The 10,609-nt window shown below is 40.1% G+C and overlaps 1 protein-coding gene across 1 annotated transcript in view; it reads left to right on the top strand.

The window, feature by feature from the left end:
* Nucleotides 1-1,254: 1,254 nt before the first annotated feature.
* Nucleotides 1,255-10,609, top strand: part of LOC126278488 (uncharacterized) — a 554,677-nt gene continuing 545,322 nt past the window's right edge. Inside the window, exon 1 of the mRNA XM_049978648.1 lies at nucleotides 1,255-1,470. The gene's annotated coding sequence lies outside the window, so the exon portion shown is untranslated. The remainder of the gene's footprint in view (nucleotides 1,471-10,609) is intronic.

Below are 10,609 nucleotides of genomic sequence, written 5' to 3'. Positions count from 1 at the left end.
CTAGAAGAGCACTCAATGGCTGACTGTGATATGCAGAACTGAGGTCAACCAGTTTTTTCATCCTTCTTCTATTCGTTCTGTCAGGTACAGAATTGCCAGGTGCATGATTTGCCAGGTCTAAAACCAGTTTGTTTCAGGTCGATAGGGTCTGCCAGGATTATGGTTAAATATTGTTTCATTGCGCCGTCGTATTGTGCGTTTAGTGGTATGAGATATTTCTTCACTGTGCAAAAAGTTATACACGGCACACATACGACTCATTTAGAAAAGATGTTTTAAGGTCCGGTCACACAGATCGGGGCCGTGTCAGGACCGAACGTCTGGCGTGTGACGCTCGTGGTCCAGCACGCTCCTCAAGGAACCACACAGCTTTTGCTCTAGAGGAAGAAGAAAATAAAGCAAGGCCAAAATAGAAAAGAAATATGTGGATGTAACTAAGAATCTCCTAAATTCCTAGCAAGGGGATACAGAATGGCAAGAAGACATTGATTTGGCGATATAGCGATGACATAAAGAAAACGTCCATTTATTTGCAAAGTAAAAGTAAATAAATGTCATCATGGCATTAAAATACCGTTCGCTCTTTATGGCCAGTTCGGTTGGAGTTTAGTTTTAGTTTTAGTATTAAAATAGGTGTAATTTTTTTGTTATTTATGGCTTGCAGATCGGTTGCAATTTTCTTCCAGTCTGTCTTAATACTTTCCGGGATTTTTCATTTGTCAGGTTGTGAAGCACGGAGTATTTACGAACTTCCTCTGTTAGTTTTGTAACACTCAATATTTTGTACATAAAAGTTGCGCAGTCTACAAACAATTCTACTATCGCGTCTTCCGTCACGCCAACAATTAAAAAGAACCAGTTTCGCCCACCAAGCTCTCACCTCACGTTCCTCTCATGTTTAAGGTATATTATGTCCTCCGGGCTACGGCCGATACTCGGACATGTTTCGGCAGCCACACGGCCCGGACATGTGTGACTGAATCCTGTCCCGTGTGTATTGTTTATTCTTTCTTTCAAAAGCTGTTGGCAGTTGTAAGCCCTTTCAGGATCAGCAGAAACATACTGGTGTAGCTGATGATCGCTGGTAGACGCGCAACTTTTGACTGGAGAGGGATGGAGCCCTGTCGTCCCTCTGGGTGGCTCTCGACGTCACTACCGCTCCTCATCCCCCCACTACGTCGTATCACATGTCACGCTCCTCTCGACGGCACGCTGCACCGACGCCGCCACTGACGCCACGGCCGACGCCACGGCGTCCGTGGGGCGCCGAATGCGCGCATGCGCAGGACGTCGCGCCACTGGCGTCGCCTGGCCAGCGCGCCTCAGCGACGTCCAAGCCACCGCCGCCGCCGCCAGTGGACGCTCGACCGCCGTCGCTGCCGCTGCAGTCCGCGACCCGCACGACCACTCAGAGGCGCCACTCCACGACCGCTGCACGACCGTCCGTCACCGGTGGAGGGCCTTTTTGTGGTGAGTACGCCTCACGCCGGGTTAAAACTGCAGCTCATGTTTTTACTATTTTCAATTTTAATGCGCATGGTAATATTATTCCCAATAACAGACTGGATCACTGGTAATTTTTTATTTCTGTTAGTTTTGACTGGATGTTTCTAACCTATTGGTGGAGTAAAAGATTAAATAATGAATACACACAGTTCTCATTACTACTTAATTGTTTATTTTGATGGGTGTTTCTCCTGAACGCTTCAAGAAGAAAGGCTGCTCATATATAGGCAATTTAATATACTAAAAGTCCTAAAAATGACGGTGGAAGGAATTGTTCAACGTATTACTGAAAGAACTTTTGAATATATCGTCTTTAATAGTTTTTGCTTTGTATAATGCTCGAGAGTTGTAAGCAGTAAAATAACATTAGACCATACGGCCCTAGCGTAATTTTGTTTTTAATTTATTTTTTATCTGTGAACTTCAAAGCCTAAGAAGGTAACTGAAACCTCACACAGCCCGTCTGGAATCACAGTCATCTCCTGTATTTGCCGTATATTTGATCCAGTTTCGGATTTTTTGTAACGATACTTACACTAAGAATATTTATCCACTTCAATTTTTTGTCCAAAACAGACACACAAAAACAGCGGATTTTTTATGGATATTGAAATTAAAAATTGTTATTTGTTTTTGCCTCAGTGGTGAACACAACTGTATAATCAATTAACATTATCTGAAAAAGGGAATATTTATTTTGAAATTGCTTGTTGTTCATGTGACAAATGTTAACGAAAAAGCACTGATGCACCAGATACGCCGTAATCAAGCATAATCCTACAAAACATTTGGCAATTAACACATAGACAGCATATGAAGAAAGTAGTGATGCTTTAATTCTCTATTTTCCTATTGGCGATTTCGAAATTCCGCTTTGTGTAAACTTCCACTGCGGGATGTGGGGATTACAGGTTCTCGTCAAAGAAGATCCAGAGTGTAAAAAAGATGTATGCGTTTTGTTCAAAAAATATGTAAAGTTGAGATATTGGAATGGTGACTATATAGCGTATGCTTTAAACAAAGATATAAGAATATCTGTGCATTTACAGGATGCGTTCAACTTTCAGCTTTTGAATTAGTGATACACTAGTATTCTTAAAACATGATACCAACGACCTACAACAGATGAAGAGCTATCTTCATGTTGTAGAAAGCTCAATTTTGTGCCATGCATCGTCTTCAGTGAAACACATTTAACTATGTACAGAGAAATGCCGCACGGATATGCAATTACTACGGGAGAGAGACCAATAATTTGTTTCTTACCTTCTCTCAGTGTTACACAATCCCACTGCCAAAGGGCATAATTCTGATGGTAATGAATGACTTTGTAACATGCAAGAGCGCACTCAGGATCTTCTCGAGGAAGGGCGAGGGGGACATTAGTAAAATGAACTGAACGGAACGGAACGAAGCAGAATTTCTTATAAAATGTAACTCAAAAATAATGTAATGTCTACGTTGGATTTATCTGGGAGTAATTTTTATCAGATTTACGTATTATTTTTCTGTCAGTCAGTTAACGATTAGATGCGTGTGAATTCATTCAATATTCACTTTCTTTAGAAGATTTTGATACTGACTGGTAACGCGAGACAAAATAATCGGCCAGTATTGGTGTAACGCTATTGTAAGCATTTTAGGAAACGAGATAGGTCACAATTTCAGTTTGCAAGGAGAATGCAAAGAATGGCGAAACAGTTGTGAGGCTTCACAACAATTGAGCTTGGGCTTTACATGCTACTACTCAATATCCATTACAAGATCTGAATTTTTTGAAACAACTCATACTGAATTGATACTTCTGTCTGTGTGGTGCAGCTGGATGCGAATCCGCTTTGCTAAGATTGCAATAATTCTTTTCTTTTTCAAAAAAAATCGGGCATGAAGCTGACTACGTCACTAGATGTTAATGTAAATAACATACAAAGGGATGAAATTAAGGTGGGTGAGACATGTAACCTGGGGAATGGACAACACATGGACGAACAAAGATCTTTCGTGCATTTCAACAAATAAGCAAAGACTGAACCGAGAACGTAAGGGGAGGTGGATATTTGGCAATAGAAAATGTGCATAAGCACCATATATGCACATCACTGATCATGCGTTTAGGAGTCTAGGTAAGGCAACTATCACGCAGAGACGTCAGATGCTCATTAATAATGTTGATTGTAGGACCAAAACTTAAAATACCACAACTGCGTTTTCTTCGCCATAGAATAATATAAAACACATTGGAAATTACTCCTTCAGTCCAGCAGGTCGCATTATATGTGTATCAGCTTCAAGTTAAAGAAGTCAAGTAAGTTTTTCATGTTTTAAGAAGTCGTCTTACTCTTGCGTTGTTTCTTAATCCGAACCTTGTCGCTGACGTATTCGTCAGTGTTGATCCATTATGCATATTAAAAGTGTGCTACAACATTACTAGAATCTGCAATCATCCTTCACGAATAACGAACTTGTGTCTCAGAGATCTGTAAAGCCGCTTCACAGACTCTATCTTTTGTTCCTGTTCCTCGCATCTTGTGTAATGTAACTCCAGAGGTTCCTCCTGCACCTATCTACCAGCGTTGTCTGCACTTGTTACAGGTGGTGCTTACTGTTGTAGATAAGCAATCCCTCAGTGTTGTTATGGTATTATTCTACGTTCCATCACTCGACGCCGGAGACGCCAACGTAGCTACTTGGCTAAATTAGCGAATGCTGGAAGCTTTCTTTAAACATGTTACGATCTCTCCCTTCTACTCTCTATATAAGATTTGGGCAATAAACATATAGTTTACGTAGCGCTTAACTCCCACAGTGAAAGATAAAACTTTTCTTAATTTCTTTCAAGAAGTATCATATGATTTATAAGTTTCAGAGTACCTACTCGATATAATAATATAGTAGGTGTGCACCATATGTCAAAAGTGACGTTGTCATACTCGTGAAGTACCATGAAGAGAACCTGTAACCCTTCAAGCAGTGTTGCCACCGAGAAAAAGGTCATCAAACGAAACGTCATACAAAAAGAACAAAAGGTGGAATAATCAGCTATATCGAGCGGACACAGCGATGTCTTCTAATATTATATGTATTTCCCTCAGGCATCTTTCAGTTTCCTGTCCTTAGTTAAGTTTATTAAACTGACTTCTCACAAAACCTAAAAGATGCTAAAAAAGGATTGAAACAGCGCTCCAATGAACGCGAACACACTTAAGGTACCTGTAACTAACGAAGTAGCGCACTGGATTAAAATTCTGGACGATGACGTTTCAAAACCGTAACCAAAACTAGTCTGTGCTTCGTTATCAGCGAGACGTTAAACGCTTCCTTTAACATATTTCTGCTACTATATCACTCTGTAGCGATTGGTGGTAGACAATTAGTTCAGAATGAAGTCCATTGCCTATGAAATAAATTTAGCCGTTAGCCTCTGTTATTAGAGTGCACTCTGATTACTGCTGCACCGCCAGTGGCAATAAACATCTGTTTTCATTGTACCCGTGGGGGTATATTGCGCAAGTTTTCACTTCCATTTCCAGTTCTTAAAGACAGCTGTTTTCGCAGTAATGTCGTAAAATTTAAATTCAGTGACGATCGCTAAGCAATGGTAATGGTCAAAAAAATAATCTTTTACTTTTCAGCGGACTGTTTGCTGTAATTAATATTCAAAATTGATTAGGACTGTTCCAGGCCGGAAATTTAGCTCTCATCCTTTTGTTTCGCAACGAGCGAGGTAGCGCAGTGATTAGCACACTGGAAGTATATTCTGGAGGACGAGGGTTCAGATCCCCGTCAGGAAATCCTAATTTAGAATTTCCGTAAATCACTTAAGGTGGATGCGGGGTTGGAGCCTTTGAAAGGACAAGGCCGATTTCCTTCTTAACCCTACCCTAATCCGAGATTGTGTTCCCTCTCTAATGACCTCGTTGTCGACGGGCTGTTAAACGCTAATCTTCCTTCCTCCCTTCTTTCAATTCGGGAATATTAAAATGTGAGCCTCGTTCCATTTGTTATTAAAAACAAAACGCCGTAGACTACTGTGAAGTTATTGTTCGCTAATTCTTCCATTTAGCTGGAAGACGCTCAACTAATGCTGCACTGGAAACTTAATATAGTAATTTAAGGCCGAAACACTATTTCTGACACATGAATATTATTTTTTTAAAAGTTGTTTGTAGGAAATGAGATACGCCAATGAAAGAAAGTGTGATTATAATGATGAGAGATCAGTGAAAACTGTGGTGTCGGCCCATCTTTAACATGATGATGCGTGACCGCGGAAAGATAATTAAAAGTTCTTGCGTTAGAATTCACCTTGTACTAAAATTACGTTCAAAAATGGCACCAGACTTTTTGTGGCCCCTAAGTAACATAGCTCGTTTTCGGAACGTGCTGTAGGCACTTGAGACTGTGACAGTGGCAGCCGACCCCTTGCATCATCACATTAAGACGACCGACAACGAGTGTTTGCTAAAAGACATTTAAGAATCTGATGAGGACGTAGGATAAATTAAATAATAAGAAGTGACTAAATTAAATATTCATAGCAATACAATTTAACTCAACCAATGTATTAGTACACGACACCATCTCTTAGTCCGTCCGTTCAGGAGAAATGCTAGGGAACAAGAGAGTGAAAGACGGTACGGAGACACCAGTATTTATCCTTTTTAAAACAACCTGGAATGAAATAAGTAAGATAGTGAACTCGTATGCAATTTACCATACGTTTGAGCTCCGGAAGCTGTGGGGTTTAAGTCTTCTGTTATTAACATGAATCTTATTTCCTTTCTTCTTTCTACTCACTAAAGTAATAAGGTGAGCGTAGTTCCTTCTTTTTCTTAAAAACAAAACACCGTAGACTACTGGCAAGCTATTATTAGCTAACTACTCCACTGCACAAGTATTGATACATCAAAAACTTAACTGAATAACGCGTAGTCGAAGAGGTAGACTATTTGTGACACATGAAGACTTCAACTAAAATCGTTTGTCATGCTCTATCAATTTACCTACAGGTCCCTAGCCTCACACCCCTGTTTACAGCAAGAAAGAATCAGTATCCTCTCCAATACACAAGTACACTCTTTTCAAGCTTTCCACATTCCCTTCAATTTTCATTTTAACCAGATGGATAACTCTTACAAACTTCCAAATCATTTTACCTCTACACGTGACTAAACGTTTACACAGTGCTTCCACTTAATTTAAACAAGAAATAATTTGCAAATTAATGGATTATCGATATAGTCTGTGTATTTTGAAATGTTATAATGAAGTTTATTTCATCACTGTATGGCATTTATTTTTAGTGTTTCTTCAGATTGCCTACTCTGCTGAGGGTAACTTGAGATGCCCGTAAGTGTTGCAGAACTCGCGACAACGAATTCCCTTGCGTCGTTGACTAGGTCGCATCTGCATTGTTTTTAAAGTAGTAAGGTTGTGTGTAGATTATTCTCACGGATATGAATTTCAACTGCTTGGACAACAGTTTCACTTACAGTAACAGAGAATGAGTCGGGTTTAAAAACAATGCAGTAAGTTGTTTTAAATTTTTGTTTCGGAAACTCCCACACACTAAGCAATACCTTTCAGTGTCCGGCTACAGAGCACGATAATGAAAGAGAAAGGTTACAGGTTAAAGTCTCGCGGTCAGTGCTTCAATTACGTAATGAGTGCTAGATATTTCGGTATTCTGCATTCATCGAGTTCGTTTGCGATGGTGTGTTAGTAGTTTGGATAAACGATGAATATCGAACTGAATTTAGTACAATACGAAGCATCCACAGAAAACATGGCATCAGTTAAGAGGCAGTGACAGTCCTTTGCACTTGCAAGGAGTGTATGGCAAGTGAAAACAACTTGCATCTCTAATGCTAAATGCCAGAGGTACTTCACCTTTTCGTCATTTTGCATTCACAGCACGGTCTCTCTGTGGATACTTTTTATTCTCTAGTACTCTGCCGTACAAACAGTACACAGAAACTCGGGTGTTACATTATTCGATATTTTCAATGGATGTGAGGACGGAAGGCACCGGATGGTTATAAATACAGTGCAACTACTAACAGTGGTCCAGTGCGGGATGTAATTATCGTATGGTAGCGAAGCGAATCTTGTTAGGTTTTCTAATGCGTTAATGCGGAACTGATTTACGCTGGAAAAGATTTATTTCAATTTTGGTTACTAGGTGCAACTCTGGCTTTGTCAATGCAAGACAGATGTGCAGAAATGTTTCCATAGGTAGGGATTTAGGACGGGACGTGGCCAGAAAAGGTGAAATAAGTGAGAAACATATAATGTTTATTTTATTATTAACAGCCCCTTATATAATATGTTCAACATGAGCACCGGAATGTTGAAGAGATGCTGCTCGGGGCCAGATTTGAACCTGGTGGCCAAAATCAGAACTAATTATTTTTTTCCAAGATTAATTTGTTCTGTGTATTGTTTAGCCTATCTACCAATTTCACTTTCCAGACTTTAGCCTCGAGCCAGCCATCTTTTAGATATTTGTTGCATTTTGAAACGATTCAATTCACTTTATGTGTACTGCATTCTTCTTTTGAAACCACAAAAGTTTTTCCAGAAACTAAGATTTTCCTGAAAGGGAAAAACTGTTCCATCGTATCACACGGTCGGTTATCCAGGGAGAGACAATCTATTCAATTTACAAGTGCTGTAATTGAGAGAATCTTTTGAATATCATTCTTAATATTCTGTCTCTTATATTATGTCTCTACTAACCACCAATAATCAGTAAGTAAAATCAAATTAAGCAGATGTATTATCAAGAACGAGTTGCAGTTTTCAAACGCTTTTGAGCAGTAGGTATTGCCACTAACACAACTATCGACTTTCGAAACATAGAGAATTGCTAGGACATTTAAGAAACTTCGTCCGCTTGCAAATATCACGTACTCCATGGTACAAGACCTTCTTCCGTTTCAGGATGCAAAGTAGTACGCTATCGACGAAGTATGGCTTAACCAGACACGGGTTATGTGTCTAGTTTCAGAAATGCACAGAACATTACTCACCATAAAACTCTCTAGATAAAGAATTAACAATATTCTTCAAATAGCTTTAAATACACACATCGCCGGAAGAAAGTGTTCACCTGGAAAGACGACGTCAGTTTTAATCCGATGACGGGATATGCCACCTGCGGACACGTGTACTGATAATCGTTTCAACGTTGTCCGCCAGCATAGCTACCAGAACGCCGTCTGTGTCTACCCTTCAATAGGGAACGCTCACAGCCAGAAGGTTTAGTGTGGTGCGAACGTGGGAAGCAAGCAGGCGACAATGCTACACACGGGTACTCTTGCTTCCTGCTGTTAACGAACGATTTTTGAAAGGGGTTCAACTGTGGCCATCCAAGTGGAGGAAAAAACCTTACAGAGAACTGACGATATCACACACATCCATGCCCGAGGCAGGATTCGAACCTGCGACCATAGCGGTTGCGAGGTTCCAGACTCTAGCGCCTAGAACCGCTCGGCCGGCGAGAGCTTGAACAAGGAAAGACGAAGTTCTGCAGCTAGTTTAAAGGTTTCTGTACAAACCATCTTCCATTTCTGACGGTGCGAAACTGCTTCATTATACGGTACAAGTTTCTCAGATATCTGCTCCCTTGAGAAGATAATACGCAGGGGCGACTATATTCTTATCAACCAGAATCCTCTCCATATCATATCCACTTCCCAAGATCATCTCTGCAAAGCGTGAATCTATGGGTAAGTGTGATTAAATCTGCTGGTCAGAAAAAACAGATACCTCATTTTATGTTCTGGTCTGTGTTATATCAGTATCAACAGTTTTCTCCAGAGAGGTTTAGCTAAGTTGTTTTCCCATGCGAATCACAGTGCTTCCCACTTTTTCATCGAACGTTATTATATGTCCACACCCATTATCCTAAAGAGATGTCAACCACAACCGCTGACTTGTTTGAACCGGCACAAGGGATCCCATACCCGCCCTGGTAGTACCTAATGTTCTTTGGAACACAGCTTGGTATGGTCTTGCCCTGGTTGTTGTGGATCGTTTTAATTTTCCTTTTTATTCTGAGAAAACCATTTTATTTACTTCGTAGATCGTCCGATATTGCTTTTTGTGTCGTTTTGTTGAGTTTTTTCAGTTAATTATCATGAGTTTTGCTCAGACTAGTATTATGGCTTTGTTGATGTGGAGAAAGACCATGTGCCATTTGCGTTCGACTCTCTTTCACTAATTATCTATCGTAATTTGCTTAGTAATAGTGTACCCATTAATTCAAAAAAGTCACATTTAGGTTTAGATCATTTCCTGTATTTTATCCAGACTCATTTCTTCGAGTGACATCTATAGTTGCAATATGATACCATGTGCGCTTCTTTTTTACGATGAGGCATCGTGACTTGGATGAAATTGCTCTGAAGATTGCTACACCATAGTTGAAATCGATCTGAATTAAACAGACTAAAAATTTATGACCGGTACTGACCTTTCTCCTGCCTTGGACCTAGGAAATAGTTAGTTTGCACTTGGTCTGAAGAGTTACGGCCTTTACCAATAGCTCGTGTTCATTCAGTGTAATTATTTGTTCATATCAAGGAGTTCCTGATTTTATTTTCTGTTTTTGAGGTGGCACTCCTTGTTCAGCCTTCCCACCACGAGGTGACCACGTAATGAATGATATTGAAAGTGCTGGCTATCGCAGTGTGTAGAATAATAGATTGTCTATAGAACGAACCCCAGTTACCACAGTTCTCGACTGGTATGGCGATTATGGAGTTTAGTACTTTTAGTGGAGTTGTCCTGACCTTAAAATCTCTATAGTTCAGTCATGTAGTTTCAGTGGCGGTAGAAATAACTACTTCTTTCTCTTACTGAGTACGTGTGCATTTGTTAAAGGATTAATGCAGGACTATCCTACTTTGGATCGGAGAGGAAAGGAATATGTGGAATACACTGATAAGGAGAAGGGACAGGATGATAGGACATCTGCTAAGACATGAGGGAATGACTTCCATGGTACTAGAGGGAGCTGTAGAGGGAAAAAACTGTAGAAGAAGACAGAGATTGGAATACGTCAAGCAAATAATTGAGGACGTAGATTGCAAGTGCTATT

This window comes from Schistocerca gregaria, chromosome 6 (genome assembly GCF_023897955.1).
Source record: "Schistocerca gregaria isolate iqSchGreg1 chromosome 6, iqSchGreg1.2, whole genome shotgun sequence".
Lineage (NCBI taxonomy): Eukaryota > Metazoa > Arthropoda > Insecta > Orthoptera > Acrididae > Schistocerca > Schistocerca gregaria.
The sequence above is the reverse complement of the archived record's forward strand: the minus strand, read 5'-3'. Positions and strand labels throughout refer to the sequence as shown.